Below are 20,241 nucleotides of genomic sequence, written 5' to 3'. Positions count from 1 at the left end.
TATGCAGTTTAGTGCAGGCTAAAGTAGTTAATTTGAATTATTACGGTGATGCGGTGTGTTGGACTGGTGCAGAGCAGGCTGTGGTGTTAATGGCCAATGTTTGCAGGCATCCGTTTAAATTTAAGGACTGGACTGGTACTTGAGTGCCTGAGTGTTTCTGCTGATCTGTCTGCTTACACCTTGTTGAATTCAGTTATATCCACAAAGAGCAGTAAACCAAAGTGCAGCAGCAGATGTCAGCTGATCAGTGTGTAAAATTCTTGCCATGCTGCATCGCTGCTACACCAGATATTAGGTTTACCCCATCTGCCAAATCTCATGTTAACCCCAGGACATAGTGTATCTGCTCCTGTTAACGTTTGTGTCTAAGACAGCTGTTTACACTTTTAAATGGTGATAGTTAAAGATTTTTTAAAATTATTTTGTTTGTTGTTATTTTATTTTTATCATTTCTTTATTTATGCTTTCTGTCTGTATTTTTGTGGCATGCCTACTTTATTGAACAGTGGCAGTAGACAAACGCTAAACACAGCAGACAGAGGGGGATGATCTGCAGCAAAAGGCCCAAACTGGAATTGAACCTTGGCCAGCGTGACATGTGGTGCATGTACTATCAGGTGAGGCCCAACTGTTTATGGATTTGAGTGTGAAATGTATTAGGATGTAATTTGCTACATGTGCAGTGAACAGAGTAAAAGTGTTGATACCTCTCTAACTTAGGAGGATTTTGGTCCTGTTAGTCCTCTCTTCTGACCTGCCAGTGGTTCAGATGGACTTTATCAACCACTTTGCTGTCCTACCAGTCTACCTGTCTGATCAGAAACCAGTCTTGTCAAGGATAAATAGAGGGAAGTGGTTGCACAGTTCAGTGTGTGTTGATTTATCAACAGAATGCTTTAGATGAATCTGCTTTTGTAAGCACTGTGTAGTCATTTCATGTTCAATTTCTGCATTTGTTGATGTTTAGCACTGCAGAAATCCAGGACCTAAATGATGGGATTAACATCTTGCCAGTGTCAGCCCTTTGGGTCCAGTTGTCCTGGACTTTTCAATATTTCACAAATTTTCAATCACCTAATAGAATGTTGATATTTTATTCCTTAATGGATACTTAGCTGGGACTAATGGATTGCTGCCTCCTGGTGCAGTTTGTCCACCTACTACAGTTCCACTGGCTGTGGTGGGGGCACTGCATCTGTTTAAAAGAACACCTCTGTACTGTCCTTTTTACTGCTTTATTTCTAATAAACATTTATGTCAGTGATTTCTCTAATGTCTATTCATTTCTTTTTTTTTGATGATGTTTATTTGTTTTTGGATTCTTTTTTCATTTCTGATAAATGTTCACCTCAGTAATTATGCTAACTGCTAACTCATAACTCTATTTTTCTGATCAGCATCACATGTCCACATTACTGAAGCTGCAGTATTTTTTGCAGTTTGACTGAACAGTTTCAGGTTGGCTTCGGAAATTAATATTAATGCAGACATTTACCGCATTCTTTCTCTAGGAGGACCTTCGTGACTTTTGCATTAAAGACACATTCAGGGTATGTATGTTATCTAACTGAAAATTTGTTTAATTAATTTGTGTATGAACTATAATATTATCATATTAATACTGCTTTATTTTATTTTGTTATTCTGGCTGCAGAGAGGATCCTGCCAGTCCACAGCAAACACCTGATGACTAATGGGGGTACTCAGTGGGGGACCACCTCTACAACACAGATTGGTTAATTGAACAAGAACAACAGAGTGAGAGGCCCAGAGTGAGAGAGAGGCCAGCCCAGGCCATGACAAATAATACAGATAAAAATGTTTAAAAGCATATTATTTTTTCTCTCAGTGTAATCCTGTTTGCTTTCAGTTTGGTCTGCATGTGGTTATTAAAACACGTTTACCCAGTCAATCCCTGTTACACTGAAGAGTTGAACATTTATAATTTTCTGGAATCTTTGGTTAGTAATGTAACACTTTATCACTTAGCTTAATTGCCCAAAGTCAGTAATTTATTTCCCAGCTAATGGCTCAGATGCTCAGGAGAGGTTCCATTAGTGCCAAACTGCTCATTGCCTCTGGCTCTCTGGACTCTTGGCTTTTGGCCGTGGGGGCTCCATCTGTTGTCTCCCTCCTTCCTCCTCTGGGGTGTGCACGCGGTTGCCATCAGGATGTATTGCCTCAGGTCTTCTGAGCTCCTAGTGGGCTCTGGATGGCCTGAGTCCCCTGGGTCCTTCCTTATTCACCTCTGGATCCCGGGGGGCATGGTTGCAGTTTCTTGCCCTCATTATTGAGTACATTGCATGACATAGGCGCATACACACACATTACTGCAAACAACAAAACTGTGTGTATATGTATGTGCATGTGTGCGTGTATGGATGTGTTAGTGTGTGTATATCTACTTTGATTATTTTTTTCCTTTCTTCCCTTTGTCCCCCCCCTTTCTGCCCCCTCCCCCCTCCCCTTGTTGCCTGTCAGACCTGGCATAAATAACTACATAAAAAAATAAATAAATAAAAATACAAACATTAACAAGAAGTGAATTTACCAATCCTGGTGTTCTCTGGCAAATGCCAAGCGTCCTGCACGGTGTTGGGCTGTGAGCACAACCCCCATCTGTGGACATCGGGCCCTCGTACCATCCTCATGGAGTCGGTTTCTAACCATTTGTGCAGACACATGCACATTTGTGGCCTGCTGGAGGTCATTTTGCAGGGCTCTGGCAGTGCTCCTCCTGTTCCTCCTTGCACAAAGGCGGAGGTAGCAGTCCTGCTGCTGGGTTGTTGCCCTCCTACGGCCTCCTCCACATCTCCTGGTGTACTGGCCTGTCTCCTGGTAGCGACTCCAGCTTCTGGACACTACGCTGGCAGACACAGCAAGCCTTCTTGGGTTTTCCCATTTATACCTACATATTCCAGGCATAGCTGCTCCTGGTGTCACATGCTACCCAGATCTTTATTCCATATTTCCCTTGTTTGCTTGGAATGTACATCTTGAAGGAACAGCAACCTCTGAAAGGAACCAGGCTCTCATCAACTGTCACCTCAGGGCCTGGATTGTACATAAGTGGTAGGCGCTCCACTCACCTGTCCCAAATTTTCCTGATGACAGCCAGTTTGTCTTTTCGCCAGCGGACGGGTCATGTATCTGTGTTATCAAATCAAATAATTCTTGAACGGACATGAAACTGTTGTGAGGACATAGTTGCCTGGAATAAAGGCCTGCCAGACTCTGCATCCCATAGACTTTTTGAAGCCTCATTGTTTAAGTGATTTACTCCTGCTAAAATCAACAGAACTATGTAGGCTTGGAGGGATGAAGACCAGAGCAAGTGTCCACTCTTGGACTGGGATGTCTCCTCAGGTGCCTGTTCTTCAGGTGCCCCTCCCTCTCCATCTGTTGACTGGTCAGTCTCCTCAAAGTCTGGATCAAAATCTGTGTTGTCTTCCACTTCTGAGACATCTTCCTCTTTCTCTGGTTCAATTTCAGTGCCCTGTTCATTATGTTCAAAAACCTGGACCAGAACCTCTTCAACAGAGAACTACTTGGTCAGTTGCCTACTCATTGTGCTCAGAGTAAAAGGAGTGCAAGGCAAACATCAAGCTATATATGGGGTCTGTGTGAAGATGATACATTGATAAGTCTGGAAGGTGTGGTTCACCTGGGGGATAGGCACAAAAGCATGGGAAAGAGATGGGTTCACATAACGGACACCCGTCTAGTGTGTGAAGATATGATACATTGTTTCATCAGGAAGTTGGTTCACGTGGGAGGATCGGCACATAAGCGCGGGAAAAAGATGTGCATCCGCAAAAGACATTGTTCAGTCTGAAATGTGTGAATGAGTGAGTGAGTGAGTGAGTGAGTGAGTGAGTGAGTTGGGGTAGTGTGTATGGGGATGTTTTCTGTATGATGGATGAATACAGTTGGGATACCCATTCATTTCCTATGGCGGTCAATTTTGACCGGGAACACCACATGACTGACACACGAGATCAAATGAGTTTTTATGGAAATGAGTTTTTATGAAGTTTTAAATATACTCATGGTATATGTTTGCCCTTACCATCCTACATTCATTTGCCTGAGAAATCTGTCTTAGACTGGAAAATAAACATAACTGATTAATGGTACAGAAGCTCATAATGTTTGGTGTCATCGGGAACTTGGTGTTCTCACTGGGCAACGATCAGCCACTCATGGAGACTACACAATGATAGAAATAGAGACTCCGAGGTCAACTGAACACCCAGCTGTTGAAATTCTCTGTTTTCCACATTTCTTGTTTTGTATAATGATGTAACCAAGATAGATAAGCTGTGACTATATGAAACTCTGAGCTGAAGAAGAGTGTGTGAGCCCTTCATATCATATCCAGTACCCTACTGGGCATGGTGTGCAGTCCTGACCCAGATTAATTTGATTAAACTGTGTGACAAATGGCTAATTAAATTTAAAAACTGGACTCCTTATTCCGTAGCTTTGTGTCATTCCTGTTTGATAAACGAACACGCAGAAACCTAAAAGGCCTAAGCAGAAGCTCATATTTTTTCAAAGTTCTTCAATTGATGACGGCCAACGTGATCGAACAGGAATGTTTTTGATTTTCAGATGTTTTTATTTGTGTTTTTTGAGTTTCTTGGGAATAAGAAGTGAATTTGGCCACCGAAAATATAACAAAAATAAAATCCTTAAAAAATATATATATATAAATGCTGGTACCTTGTTAACATTGTTTTTGTGATTGCAGTTTGTGGTGAGGACTGACTGGCTGATAGAATGACTGACGACACTTCAAAAGTAAACGGTCATGTAAAATAAATTTTGTGTAAACTCCCAAGCACAGATATTAAGCTGAAAGCTAAGTTTAAAAGAGAAACGTCTCCATCTTAATGAGGTAAAAGTTGATGTTTGGGTCAGACACTTTGTTTGATTCACCTGACCACAGAAGTTCAGAGAATTCATTAAGCAATCCCAAAATTAGGTCATTGGGGAAAAAAAAGTCTATAACAATAATATACATTTAGAGAAACTGATGGATGCTTGAATGTGTTTCTGTGTTTGTGTGTAAGGAGGCCTCCATGTGTGAGTGTGTGTGGGTGCATTTAGATTGGCATGTGTGTGGGTCAGAGTATGAGAGGAAGAGAGGGAGAGAAATAGGAAATAAGGACAAAATATTTTGAGATAAATTACTTTGCAAATGTATGGTGTCATTTGTTGTTTAAATAGGAAGAGAGTTTAAATGAATAGGACAATTTTCCAGTGGTCATATTAGCTCAGGGTTCTCAAACTCCAGGCCTCGAGGGCCAGTGTCCTGCAGGTTTTAGATGTGTCTCTGCTTCAACACACCTGAGTCAAATATAGAAGTTATTAGCAGGACTCTGGCAAACTTGACTGCATACTGAGGAGGTAATTCAGGCATTTGATTCAGGTGTGTTGGATCAGGGACACATCTAAAACCTGCAGGACACAGCCCTTGAGGCCCAGAGTTTGAGACCCCTGTGCTAATGTGTGTGTGTGTGTGTGTGTGTGTGTGTGTGTGTGTGTGTGTGTGTGTGTGTGTGTGTGTGTGTGTGTGTGTGTGTGTGTGTGTGTGTGTGTGTATGAGAGTTATAGCCCTGTAAGTTTTTTTCTCTTCAGGCCCTGATTTAAACCTATGATGTCTGCAATTCCAGATGAAACCACAGACCGTTTAGGATAAGACCCCATCAGCCACAACGCTAATGGGTCCTCTGAAAACACCCATCTTCAAATCCTGCCTTTTCTTTTAATGTCAGCGACACTCCTGTACATGTAACAGCTGCTAGCATGGCTGTAACCCTGTCCAGAAGTAATTTGTCCTAGTACAGACATGCAAACAAACCTTTGAGGAACTTCCTGCTATAGTTCATGTGTGAAGGTCCTTGTTAAGGAACATCAACTGAAGTGGAGCAAATTATACTCAGGTGGATAAGTCACATGAACTTAAAGCAAAGTTAAAAAAAAAAAGCCTCATTTTACCTTAAAAGCACTTAAAGGGCCCTCCGCTCACATTTCTCTTTTGTCTCCTCTCTTTTTTTCCCCTCTTCCACTCTTTCCAGTGCTGCGTCTTTCTCTCCTCCTGTTCTGGTGCAGCTTCCCATCATTGTCTCAGGATCTCTTGAGGCATTTCCCTCACCTGTTGCAGCATCTAATTACATACCTGATTCCCATCTTCTCATTTTGGCCACAATATTTAGAATGGCCATTTTCCTCTCCACCCTCGCTTTATCATTAAGCTTGTTCTGGTAGTAATGTCAGTTTCACTTTAACCCAATTTGTCATTTCATCTCCAAATGATTACCTAGTCTTCTCTTTGTCTCCAGGAGATCCTTGGTGTGTCTACCATTCTTGTTACTGCTTTGTTGGATCCCCTTTGCTCAGAATAAATTGGCTTTGGACTTTAAAGTTAGTTATGGGCAGATGAAGCCTGGAAGCTTTCCATCCAGCTGGTTAAAAAAAAAAAAAAAAAAGGTTCATTTCTTAAAGCTTCATGTGCACGCAAACACCTTCTGCTGGTTAGAGCCTTTATTTTCATTTCTTCTATTAGTGATGGCCTCAACAGTGTTGTCATGGGAATAATCAGTGCAAAGATAAGAAATAAAAAGACCTTAATTTGATTCTGTGTGGTTCATTCATTCATTTATCTAATATGTTTTTGATTTTCAGTCAATGTTTAAATAAATTCAGTACTACGAGATGTTTATGTTAAAACTGTTTTAGTGTTTTCAAAAGATGGAACTGTGATTGTGTTTATGAATACTGGGGTGATGGAGACTTCCACTGTGCTTAGACTGTTTGAGTCTAAGCACAGTGGAAAAATCTGTTTAGAAATAACCTCTCTGGCTTTGGAGAAAATCCTTTTACATGGTACTGAGGAGGCCGGGCTGCACAAGTAAAAAAAAAAAACGTACTTGTTAATATCATAATAGTGACACATTGGGATGGCTGTGGCTCAGGAGGTAGAGCAGGTCACCCACTAATTGGTAGGTTGGTGGTTTGATTCCTGGCTTTGTGTCAAAGTATCATTGAGCAAGATACTGAACCCCAAGTTGTTCTCTGGTGTTAGAGTATGAATGCGTTTGAATGTTAGACAGTAAAAGTACTTAGTTTAACTACATATGGAAGTGAATGTAAACGTGTTGTATAAGCACTTTGAGTGCTCGTTTAGAGTAGAAAAGCGCTATACAGCAATCGCTGGTTTGCTTTTCGCGGACTCGTTGTTTCGCGGGTTTTCAATCAATATTAGTGTAAAATATTTATTGCGGTATTTTTGCTGTTTCGCGGGTTTTTGCGGTACTCGTTCTTCACATGCGTAGTACGTGTTGTACAGTAATGTATATATTTGGTGTATAAGTGTGTGGGGAGGGTTTATAAAAACTTAAAATAGTGTATAACTACTAAAATAATGTATAAGTATTAAAATAAACATAGCCTCCCTGCTTCGCGGATTTTCACTTATCGCGGGTGGTCCTGGAACGTAACACCCGCGATAAGTGAGGGATTGCTGTATACTGTAAGAACTAGTCCATTTGCATTTCTATATTTACAGGTATATTATGTGTAATACCGTACTGGGCGAGATGAGCTCAAAGTGTTGCCATACAGGGAAAACACTTGTTGTCTATCTCCATATTTGGGTGTTTCTGTCCTTGAGTAAACATGGAAGAGGTTACTAGAAGCTCAGTTTGTTATAACACACTGACTCACAAGTGAAAAATACCAGCCACGCTGTTGTAGCTGCCAATAAACTGTGTCCCTGTTTTTAAATAGCCTCTCGATTGCAAACAGAGGACCAAAGAAGAGATATTTTGGCTAATGCCTTCAGGAGACATAGGAAGAAAACATTTATATGTATTATTTTTCTGTATTATAAAACACAAACGCTCTGAGTAATCCCATTTACTCCATATTAATATAAACAAAGAATGAAGTCACATAATACGATTGATTAGAGGTTAGATTGCTTTGCTGTTTCCTGGCAGCACATTCTGAGTGCTGTTTTTTGTTTATGAGGTTAAAGTTTAGTACCAAGCTGGTCTGGGTTGAGCTCACTGTGGTTATTAAATTATTCAACATTACAGAGAAGAGATGGCTCTTCACAGTTTTCAGTAATGTGAAACTTTATCAATTAGCTTGTCAACAATGTCAACAAGAATGGGTACAAAGTCATTCTCAGCAAATTACCTTAATTTCCCGGTTAATGGTTCAGACGCTCACGAGACTTCAAGGGGTCTAGTTCCCTGTTTTCAATTAGTGTCTAACTGGTTCTGTAGCACATCAACATTTTTATTCCAATCTGTGTCGTTCTTATGATGTGTTTGTTTATTTGTGAAGGAAGAAACCTGAAACACTTAAATCAAAAAATTAACATTTAATTAACATTTAATATATTAAAGAATCAGAAGCTATAACACATGCGGGACTCAGAGTTCAAGAAGAGACAGGCCTGTGTGTGCTCTGTCTCCCTCCCCTTCTGAGCTAATGTTCCTCACTAACCATAACATTTTTATGCTTTTACTAGCTGGGCGTTAACACACTGTAAAAAAAAGTACATAAAAATGACAGTGGATAACTGTGAAATGGCAACAGTAATAGACTGTAAAATCAAAAAGGGTGTATTTCTGTAGCAGAAACATGTGATTACCGTAAATCAAAAAGCAATACATAACTGTAATTTTTACTGCAATAATGTGTTGAAATGACAGTGAAAATCCTTTTCCTGCACTGCAAAAAAAAGTCTGTAAAACTAACAATGGAAAACTGTAAAATGACAACAGTAAAATCGAAAAGGGTGTATCTCCATAGCAGAAACATTTAATCACCATAAATCAAGAACCAAGATATAACTTTAATTTTAACTGTCAAAATATGTTGAAATCACATATTTTCACTATTATCAAAATAATTTCTGTCTGAATTATACATAATGCTGAATTGTACATTTAAATGTATTTCCCAGGTTGACTGAAATTTAATCAGGAACTATTTCAATTAATAGTTTCACTTTTTTGTTTGTTTTTTCAGAAAAGGAAATGCAAAACATTATATTGTTGTCTTATTCTGTGTGTATCAACTGGGTCTGAACTGTAAACTGAATAACTGGATTTAGATTTCATGATACAGATTTTCTTTTCATGCACCTCGTGAGTGGTCCCAAAATATTCAGCTTATTACAGAGAAACCTGCTAATATAAAATGAGACTGAGAGATACACGCATGCATCACACAGACAGTATCCAATCAGCAGCTTCAGACTGAGCTATGACTGAGCAGTTTCACTCAGAGGTTAGCGCCTTTTCTGCCCTCTCTGTGGGATAAACGACATTACTACATGATGGTACATCATCCTGCTCCTGGGTTTACTCCAGTTTTGTGTCAACCTTGCAACAACTAATTATGTCACCATGGTAAGGTAAGTTACCTTAACAGTATTGATACTATTAGCAGCAGTGAAGACCTGAGCCAGCATCATGGATGTAAAGCCAGAGTTAACTTTAACCAATATCAGCTAAGGAAATGTTCAGCTTTAATTTTGGGGGAAGTTGTTTAAGACATTGAAATGTTGTGTTCCTCATGGCAAACTTAATCGAAATGAACTGTTTATTTATGTGCATTCGCTGACATGTTGTAATTAAGGAGAAATTTAAGGCTAATTTTTACCGGAGGCATAATCAGGGTTAAAGTGGACCAGAACATCTTCAGTTAGTAAGTAATCAATCTGAAAGGCAGTTTGATACTTAATACTGTACAGAGGTCAATTTTGTCTCTTTTCCATGAATTCAGGCACTGAGCACAAAAACATCAGCATGCTGGTGGGTTTCAAAAATGGCAGGTTTGATTCTTGTGAAGGAGTCGCTTGCATGACTCATCTAGTGACATCACTGCCTGGCCAATCAGTGGCATGCAGTCTGTTGATGCCACATTTTCTACATTTTCGATCAACTTGGCCCACCTGGAACCGCAGCTGAGTAGGTACTAAAAAAGTATGTGCTAGCACCTCCTGGTCCACACTCCAGTCCAGTGGGTGGCGGTAAAGCACCTATAAGCTGGTTTGCCCACGGCCATTAAAACCACAAGAACAAGGTACTAGCGCCTAATGGAATACCCTAAAAACTGAGCCAAGCTGAATCTAACTGAGCTGAGTAGGTACTAGTGGAAAAGCGGCGGTCTCTGTAGCTCTGTAACTAGAGCTCTGCTAGCATTATAGAAGGTGAGCAGCATAAACAGAGTGTATGTAATTGGCAGGTGATTTGAAATGTTTCAAACAGCTCAACAAACTGTGCAGTTTGGACCACAGTGTGTCTGTGAGCTAAAATGTATTTCTATGTGTCTAAGACAGCTGTTTACACTTTTAAATGTGATAGTTAAAGATTTTTAAATTATTTTATTTGTTATTTTATTTTTATCATTTCTTTATTTATGCTTTCTGTCCGTATTTTTGTGGCATGCCTACTTTATTGAACAGTGGCAGTAGACAAATGGTAAACACAGCAGACAGAGGGGGATGACCTGCAGCAAAAGGCCCAAACTGGAATCGAACCTTGGCCAGCGTGACATGTGGTGCATGTACTATCAGGTGAGGCCCAACTGTTTATGGATTTGAGTGTGAAATGTATTTGGATGTAATTTGCTACATGTGCAGTGAACAGAGTAAAAGTGTTGATACCTCTCTAACTTAGGAGGATTTTGGTCCTGTTAGTCCTCTCTTCTGACCTGCCAGTGGTTCAGATGGACTTTATCAACCACTTTGCTGTCCTACCAGTCTACCTGTCTGATCAGAAACCAGTCTTGTCAAGGATAAATAGAGGGAAGTGGTTGCACAGTTCAGTGTGTGTTGATTTATCAACAGAATGCTTTAGATGAATCTGCTTTTGTAAGCACTGTGTAGTCATTTCATGTTCAATTTCTGCATTTGTTGATGTTTAGCACTGCAGAAATCCAGGACCTAAATGATGGGATTAACATCTTGCCAGCGTCAGCCCTTTGGGTCCAGTTGTCCTGGACTTTTCAATATTTCACAAATTTCCGATCACCTACCAGAATATTGATATTTTATTCCTTAATGGATACTTAGCTGGGACTAATGGACTGCTGCCTCCTGGTGCAGTTTGTCCACCTACTACAGTTCCACTGGCTGTGGTGGGGGCACTGCATTTGTTTAATGCCATCCTCAACATTTTAACCACTCTTAATACAGACCTCAGAACAGTTTCTCATGGCACAGACTCACCTGTGCAAATAACACCAAAACAAACAAAATGTTTTTGTGTCAAAACATGCACATAAGTCAATTTCAACTCTGTGACCAGTGAATTAAAACTGTTTACTACTGTTTTTGGAGTTGGACAACTAGTGTGTGTGTGTGTGTGTGTGTGTGTGTGTGTGTGTGGGGGGGGGGGGGGGGGGGGGGGGGGGGGGTGTTCTGACATATTTGCTTTCAATTGAAAAGCAATCCTACACCACTGCAGTGACTGGCCTTGGGCTTCCATACATATTTAAAATAAGTTCAAAGGGATTTGATTGAAAACAATCATGCAACATAAGACATTCATGGTTCTGACAAAGGTAAAAATGTTAGAGTTGTCAGCGTCAGATGAGTGGGATGTGCATCAGCACAATGATAATGAATGGCTTGAATAAGTGGAAGAAATAGATGCATGGATAAGGGTTCAGTGCTGTAACAACAAAGTGCTGTTTCTAACAGAGAAAGACCACACTGCTGCAGCACAGGCCTGTTAGACTCTTTTGAATAACGCTGCAGGTGCTTTAATCTTTAGTTACTTTCCACTTGTAAGGACAATAGAGCAGGTACAGTAGAGCAGGAGCACTAACTGCATTAATGACTATGTAAAAATTTGAAAAAGTTAAGTTACATTTTGTGACAGAGACACAAACTTTCACACTCACACAAACAAACACAAACAGGATTGGCTCCAGCCCCCCGTGACCCTGAACAGGATAAGAATGGATGGATGATTTCATTTTTTGTATTTATAGCTTTGTATATTTGAAATGATGACACATTTTCCTTAAGTAGTGCTTTGTGGATCTGGCAGCAGCCACAATTAAGGTCCTTTGCGACTGAGACTGGCTTTAGGGACATGGTGGGGAAAGTGGCAGCAAAGTGCATATAAGTTAGGGTTTTCCCCAGTGGACGAGAGGGATGCATCTCTGTGATTGTGACAGGGAACATACCCTGACTGTAGTTAGGGAGTAGTGCCCCCCCCTTTTAAAGAAGATGCACCATAGTGTGTTAAAACCTCAGGTGGATCATACTCCTCAGCCTACCTGGGAAGGTCTTTCTGGAGAGTCTGTCTGTTAATTGAAGGTTGGATTCAGGAGGAACAGTGTGGTTTTCCTTCCTGGTCACGGCACACTGGACCAGCTCTTGATCCTCTCAGGGATATTTGCGGGCACCTAGGAGTTTTTTCACCAGCCTACATTTTGTGGACTTAGAGAAGACATCCAGCAGTTCCTTAGGCTGTCTGATGAGGGTGCTTTGGGAGTAAAGTATTTCAGCCTTGTCTATATTAGTGCAGATGCTGTTCCAGTCTGCTGTGGTAAAGACCGAGCTGAGCGCCTCGTGGATAAGATTTTACAGATTTTTCTAAAATATGATGGAAACCATGAAGGAAAAAAATACTGCAAAATCCCTTAAAGTTTTTGAAATCATTTTTATGATTTCCTGCTTATTGTTCAATTTCACACAAAAGGAAAATATGGTGTTCAGTGATTCTCCAAACGGGCTCAAAATTGTTCATATTTTCAGATGTGGTTGAAAAGAGATAAGATAAGATAGTGTTTATTTGTCAGATGTACCAGTTCATGGTTGCATGCAGCTGAAAAATGACAATCAGGCAGAACAGCATGTCAAAATAACAGTTTTCAACCATTTTAATCATTACTGAGACAGAAAAAAGAAATACAAGTGTAAATAAGCATAAAAACACAAGAGCAGCTTCAGTTTCCTTTTATCTGTATTGTGTTTACTAGTTGGGAAAGTTGCAGACAAATAAAATAGATTTGCCCTGCACAGGCTAAATGCCAAATATACAACCTGCATAGTTTATTGTTTATATTTATGTAGATATGGATTTAATATATCAACATGTCCAAAAAAAAAAAAAAAACAGTCTTAATTAAGCATAACAGCTGTTATTATTCTGACTCATCTTCCTGTGGATCTGGCCCTTGCTGTGATGAGAAGGGTGAAATGAGCCCATAAGAATGTGCCTCCAAGTGCAAACTGCTCTTGAATGATGTGAGGGTAGGGGGTGGGGTCTTTGACAGGCTGTAAGGAAGCAAAAATGCATGATTACATGCGCTGCTGGCTGGACAGTGAGCAGCAGCGGAAACAGGCACTTACTGTAACAGTAGGAATATGCATGGAGATTAACAGCATTTAACACCAGCTTTCTTTTGACCATATTTTTCTGAGAGCTTGTCTGTGTGCTCTGTTATGTGCGTTTCCTTCTTTGGCATCAGTAATGGTAAGAAAACATGACTAAGTTGCTTTTGAAACTGTATCATGCACAGTGAAGCATTAAAAACCCTAAAGCAGCTTTTTGGTTTTTTTTTTTAGACAGAGATGAAAACAGGACATTTGTTTATTTTATTATTTCTGTGATTTCTATGAAAATTGTTCAGTTCTTGAAGCAAATTCATTCCAGACCATTTTTACATGAGAAATAATGAAACTTTCTCTTTTATGCTGAAAGAGGAGAAATAATAATAAGTGTGGGTTTTGTTTTGTTTTCTTCTTCACAAGCAGCAGTAAGCATGTTGTGTTTGGGCCACTCAGTATACGTTAAGCAGGGTGTTCAGGTAAATTAGGTTCAGTTTTAGGTTCCCTGGGGAGCTGCTTACAGTACTTCATGCATTTGCTCCCCATGTGAAATCTTTAAATGGAGTCACCATGATTTAATGCAGTGATCTTAAACAGATTGCACCTTGATGCTTAGTGTGTGTATTTTTTAAATCTTGTTAAATGTATACCTTGTCACTCATTGGCATGATGAGTATCATGTTTAGGGGTTTGTGAGAGCACAGTGTAATAAAGTGATGTTTTGGTGGGGCAGGGTTACGTGAGTATTATCCTTTGTTGTCTTGGTGCTCACCTTGTTGAAATGACCATAATCACCTGCAATGATGTCCAGTCCTCAGAAAAGATCATCTTTCTAAAGAGCTACTTCCTCACCTTCTACTGTGTCCTCTTCCAACACGGTTCAGGAAGCTCACACAAAAGGACAAAACCAACGGTGATGGTTTTGACAGTGCCGGTGATAACTGTGCTGTGTTTCATGCCCGCTACCTGCAATTTAGGAACTCAAAGAGGACCAGGAAGCATCTGGTGTTACTGTATTTGGAAAGTCTGAGCTGCCTCCTGGATCCTCCTCTCCTCTAGTAATCCTGATCCTCCCAATGCCAGAGACAGCTATACTACTACATGCTAAGGATGTAGTAGATAAGATGACAAAGAGCACTCTTCATCTGATTGACAGCGATCCCGCACCAGACCAGTGCTGAAATCCAGCCACTCAGAAATGTTGGAAATAAACAATTCACTTACCAAAGAGGATTCTGCACCAGTGTCTATGCAACTTTCTTTCCAGCAGGTAGCGCTACAGTACTATTAATAATTGGAGTGTACAATGTGTGACCCAAACCACCTCCATTATCAAGATGCAATTAAGGCACCTGTGTCTGTACTGGGCCACAAGCGACAACCATTTTAATACAGATTTATGAAATATGGGGGAAAAAATGAGAACTGTTAGTACTTGGAATTTCTCAGTCAGTTCCTGATTAAACTTCAGAGTATGGTGAGGTGTACCAATTTATGGGCTGTATCCATACTCAAAGACGACTCTACTGCTAAGTTAATTTGGAATTGGTACATGCTGTCATATTTGGGTGATATCTCACTGAAATTAGATGAAAATGTTTCAATACCTCAAAACAGTCCCCTGAAGTTCTCATTTTCTCTGTGTTAGTGTCTGCAGTATATCAGAGGAACACAAACAGACATTTTGGTTTAGGTTTAGCTTAGGCACAGGTAGAAAATGGTTACACTTATTACTTACGAAAACAAATAATGTCATGGCTTAGGAATAGAGAGGACCCAAGATGCAGACTCATCTGGATCGCTTACAGTGAGTTTATTTACAGTGCAGAAAGACAACAAAGGGTGATAGCAGTGATTGGCTGGGGACTCTCTGTGGCTGCTCCAAAAAGGGCTCCTAGGACTAGGATTGCCACCTCTCACAAATAAAAATAAGGGACGCCCACCACGGCTTCTCAGGGCCATGACCAACACGACCCAAGTTGCCCAAGTCACATTTTATGTTGTTTTTTTTTTTTTTTTGTAAAGGGGTGATCAAGAAAGCAATTAGCCATACATAAAATGAAATACTTTTTTAGCAATGAAGACTTTATTGCAAAAGATTGCTTCATGTAAAGTGCTGTTAAATAAGGCTACATTGCATGCATCCCTATTTAACTGTTTGAGGAAAAGAACTGTAAAACATCCAGCAGCAAATTGCAGAGGGTGTAGGAGTGACGATTCGGGTATATAAACCCAACTTTATTTGTTGGATTTGCAGGAACTCATCCCTGGAGCTGCATAAATGCTTCCTCTGTTTTGGGCACTCAGATAATTGGATGACGACTTAAAGTCTACAAGATTATTACTTTTGGAATAAATTAGTTTCAGATAATGAAAAGCATGCTTTGTTTGACCCTGTGGGGATAGTTTGAGCATTGTTTTTACTTCAGTTATATTAATACAGCTACTTCTCTCTGCATGCTAAAATCTTCCTTCCTCATACATTTACCGCACACTTTTTTTTAGGTAAACAGAGGTCCTGTTCCAGGAAGCAGTTCTAGCTTACGACTCTGAGTGTAACCGAGAGTTGAGGGAAACTTGAGTTTCAGAAAGAGAGTTAACTTTAACTCTGAGTCAGTTACCATGGTAACAGAGGCTGTGAATTAAACCTGCTCGCTGTCAACAAATAAAGTTGGCTTTATGTACCAGACTCTTCCCTCCAACATCCTCTGAAATTTGCTACTGGATGTTTTACCTCAAACAGTTGATGCCATTCACACATCAGGAGCGTCATTCTAACCACGCTTACTCTTGTAAGAGGTGTCTCAACACGGAAATGTATTCAGTGTGGCTGTCTCAGTCCTCGTGAACATAAACGCACCGAATGAATGAGTCCAACTGCCGACAACTTCCCAAGTCCCTCCCTCCACATTTGTCTTTGTTTCGAGGACAAACCTGCCTTTCACTTTGCTGTTTTGAAGTGCCGTCCTCTGTCCTCATTCCAGCACCTTACTAATACAGAAGCACATACATGGATATTAAACTCCCACGACTTTAACTTGTATTATCATCATTGTCAGCAGAAGCAGTGGGAAATGTCAGGGTCATGTGATCTCCTGGATAGGCAGATGATTACAATCCAAACAACGAGCTCACATAAGCAATTAAACAAACACTTTAAACACATGGAGACAAAAAAAATAAATTAAAAACATCAGGGCAGCCAGCCTCTGTCAGAAGCTGAGAACATGAGGACACATTCATTATTTTACTATTTGAATATGTCTGAAATGAGAAATAATATCTGATCTCACACCAAAGGTTCAAAAAACAGTCTGGTTTTATCTGAAAATGTAATTTGTTCCAAAACCAATGATCCTGAAGACCTTTCCATTTTCTCACTGCCACAAACACAGGAAGCTGGATGTTTACATCCCAACATCAGAAAAATGAGCATCTCATATCTGAGAAAGAAAGAAAGAAAGAAAGAGGGTGGAGCAATTCAAATATCAGTAATATCGATATCGACACTGGTATTGTATCGGATCGATACTAACAGGATTGATGCTTTAGTTTGTTTGTCTCTTGTAAGTTCAGTACGTTGCAAGCATTCATCAGAAACGAGACATGTTTGAGTAAGCACTAAACTTTATCCTGGAGTGAGCAGGAGGAAGGAAATCCCTCAGACCCCCCATCATGGAGACAGAAACCACTGTCACAGTGCTTTCAGAATTACCAGGAAATTCATACAGTGGTGAAAGTGATGTTTCAGTCATGACTGATGTCAGTTCTTCAGCATTAGTTAATGTTGAACGATTATTCATCATCATTGCTGTTACTTCAGCAGACTATAATCAGATGGTCGAATAATATAAACCCACTGAATTGTGTTAAATGATTTTATTGAAACTGAAAAAAAAAAAACCTCAAACATGAACTATGAAAAATGTCTGAATATAATAACGGGACGGGACAGAAGTTCAAAACAGAAAACTGTTTGTATTAGAAAGAAAAATATGATGATTGTTTTCTCTGTGTGTAAAAACAGAGTTGGATTCATTCATCCAGAGCTCATATCCACTTGGACAGTAACCAGCAGAGAACCAGATTCAAACTAATTTCCTCATGAATTAAATATTAATTACAATGATCTGTTTCTTATTCTTCTCTCTTTTTTCATCACTTTGATGTGCAAGCATTTAAAGTATAGAACAGTAGTAAAACTGACTTTTATGATTTACTCATAAGTGATCCTTTAATTGGAAAAGGGCCTTATAATTATGATGACATGTAGGTCTTATCAAAGGTATAACAACTCTGTGATAGGCCAGGAGGCACATATCTTTTTAAGGGGCCCTCACCACCATGTCTCACTAAGCAATCACACCATCTCAAATTCTCTCTCTCTCTCTCACACACACACACACACACACTGTAAACACAATCTCATTTTACATCACAATAATCAATAATATCAGTGGCGGCTGGCTTCTTAAGACGGATCCCCCGAGCAAAGACCATCACGGCACAGATGTTAATCGGCACACTGATGGAGCAGACCAGTGTGCAGAAGGAAGGGAAAAGGAGGATGGACATGGGACCAAGTAGACAAGTCCACACCTGCTCTGAAAGTCCTTCATGGGGAAGTGTTTCATTTGAATCATTGAGTGTGATATAAGAAAAACCTACTTGAGATACTAGATTTGCCATAGTTTTATTATCTGGAGTGTCACTGTGCTCCAATACAGCCATGGAAGGTTTACAGCTGAAATTATTGGACAAATTCTCAGTTAACTGAAAGGAAAGCATCAGTTATGAATCAACTGATCTTATAAATGAAAAGAAATGCAAGCAATTTATGGCTGTCAGGTTTCCAGTGTGAAGATTTGTTTTTGTGCCTTGGTTATTATTCAGTTATCTTAATATCAGTTTGGCTATGGTTAATTTTTATGATTTTCTGAAAGTTTACAGGTCAAAAATTCTAAATCAGCTCTAAATCACTTTGACTTTGTCATTTTCAAACAAGCCCTAAAAATCATCAAATATTCCCAGTTTCCAACTTTGTGGAAATGGAAAACTGGTGAAAACTGGGAATTTTAGGAGAACAATTTAAGATACTGAAAGGTGTAAACTGAAGTTTCATCTTCTTGTTTTGTCCAGTTAATCACACAAAACTCAATAATTTGATAACTCAATGACTGGAGGTTCGTCTCCTGTGTTTCTGATGCTGCGCTATCCACAACTCCGTCCAAATTTTCAGGGTCCACGAATGTGATGGACCCTGGAACTTCATCTCAAATATATTTTAAAAGAAAATACATATTACAGTTTGAATTTCAGATTAGCCATCAGACAGAACATCAACTCAACAATCGTTTAAACTTTTATCAGAGAAAAAATGTTCTCTGAGCTTCTCAAATATGAGAGTTTGCTGTGTTTCCCTGAAACATTAGTATCACTGGGTTTGGTGCTAATCTTAGTATAGAGTAGTTTAATATTCATATTTTTAAAAATAGGCCTACATTTTCTGGCATTTCTCTCTTATCCCCTGTAAAAAATGTGGACATTTAGTTTGGTAAAAAAAACTGAATTATTCTGGCTGCTGGGGTGCCAAAAATATACAGCAAAAAATCCTTTCAAAATATCCGATTTTGTTTTACAATAACAGCTCTGAAATAATTAGGACACACTTACAGTACTACCTGTCATCATTTCATTGTAACAGTTTATTATAATTGTAACAGTTTATAATTTGAATAAATGAAAGTAGTGTGTTCTAAAAGACTTTTATTGAGCCGTACAAAAAAACAAACAAAGAAACAAAAAAAAAACAGAATTAACATTAAAAACATGTACCAGTTAAACTAAGGGTACCCTCAATTTAGAGTCACACTGAGCATGACCAAGCTCAGCATCCCTGGTACTGCAGACACCTGTAAATATTTGGACGCTTTGACAGCAAAGTTATGTTTCAGTCCAGGTGCAGCTGACAACAGGTGCCGTTCAGGTTCACTGTGAAATAAAATAAATTATTACCCACCCTCAAGAAAAGATGGCAAAAGGCCAGTGGTCTTTTCTGCTGGTAGTATGAGGCGAAACAAGCACTCCATTCAGGTTGTGCAGGCAGTCCAGCTCAACCAGAATGGCGATTCCAGTTGAAATTCTAATTTCTTTCTTCCAATTTCAGTTTTTCTACACGGTGAAGTGTCTGTTGTGTTCATAAGATCTTGGATTCAACAATAAAACCTGATCTAAGCTAATGCATTATGGAGCCCTGGATGAAAACAAGGACACCAACCAAGGTGGACCAAGCTCAGGTAATTTATGTTAGGGTGCAACAATACAGCACTAACATAGAATTACATGGCACATTCATTTATATTTATATGGGACTCATTCATGACATCTGCAGTTGAATACTGCCTGTTTTGGTCATTAGGGGAGAACGATGATGTGGATGAGGCCGTGGTAAATGTGGTGACTGAGGAGACCCAGCCCTTCACTCTTGTGGAAGGTTCAGAAAGCTTGTTAAAGTTTTGAACCCTACCGATGTTCTACCCACAAGACAGGTGTGGTTGTGAGTATATGAATCATTTTTCCCCATTTCCCCATATTTGCCATTCCAAGAGTGTTCTCTTCTTTCCTTGAGCTTTAAAAGCTGTGGTGAAGGACAGATATAAGGAATCCAAGGGGAAAGCCAAAGTCATTGTGTCTGCAGTTAGTTTAACATTAGATATGTGGACCTGTTTCAGCACTGATGCATATCTAGCTGTGACATGTCATTTTATAGACGCAAGCACCTCTGTCGTTTTGTTTGTTGCTTGTTTGTCCAATGACACTAATTTTATAGGAGAGGCAGAAACAACTGCAGCAGCAAATGAGCTAGCAAGCAG

The 20,241-nt window shown here is 39.6% G+C and overlaps 1 long non-coding RNA gene across 1 annotated transcript; it reads right to left on the bottom strand.

Moving 5' to 3' along the window:
• Positions 1–12,810: 12,810 nt before the first annotated feature.
• LOC115788924 (uncharacterized) lies at positions 12,811–14,234 on the bottom strand. Its single transcript, XR_004020651.1, has 2 exons — positions 14,142–14,234; positions 12,811–13,315 (listed from the first exon to the last, which is right to left on the bottom strand). It is a non-coding gene; the product is annotated as an uncharacterized LOC115788924 (long non-coding RNA).
• Positions 14,235–20,241: the final 6,007 nt, after the last annotated feature.

The sequence above is a fragment of the Archocentrus centrarchus genome, chromosome 12, assembly GCF_007364275.1.
Source record: "Archocentrus centrarchus isolate MPI-CPG fArcCen1 chromosome 12, fArcCen1, whole genome shotgun sequence".
Taxonomy (NCBI): domain Eukaryota; kingdom Metazoa; phylum Chordata; class Actinopteri; order Cichliformes; family Cichlidae; genus Archocentrus; species Archocentrus centrarchus.
Note: the sequence above shows the minus strand (reverse complement) of the source record. Positions and strands in the feature narration are given on the sequence as shown.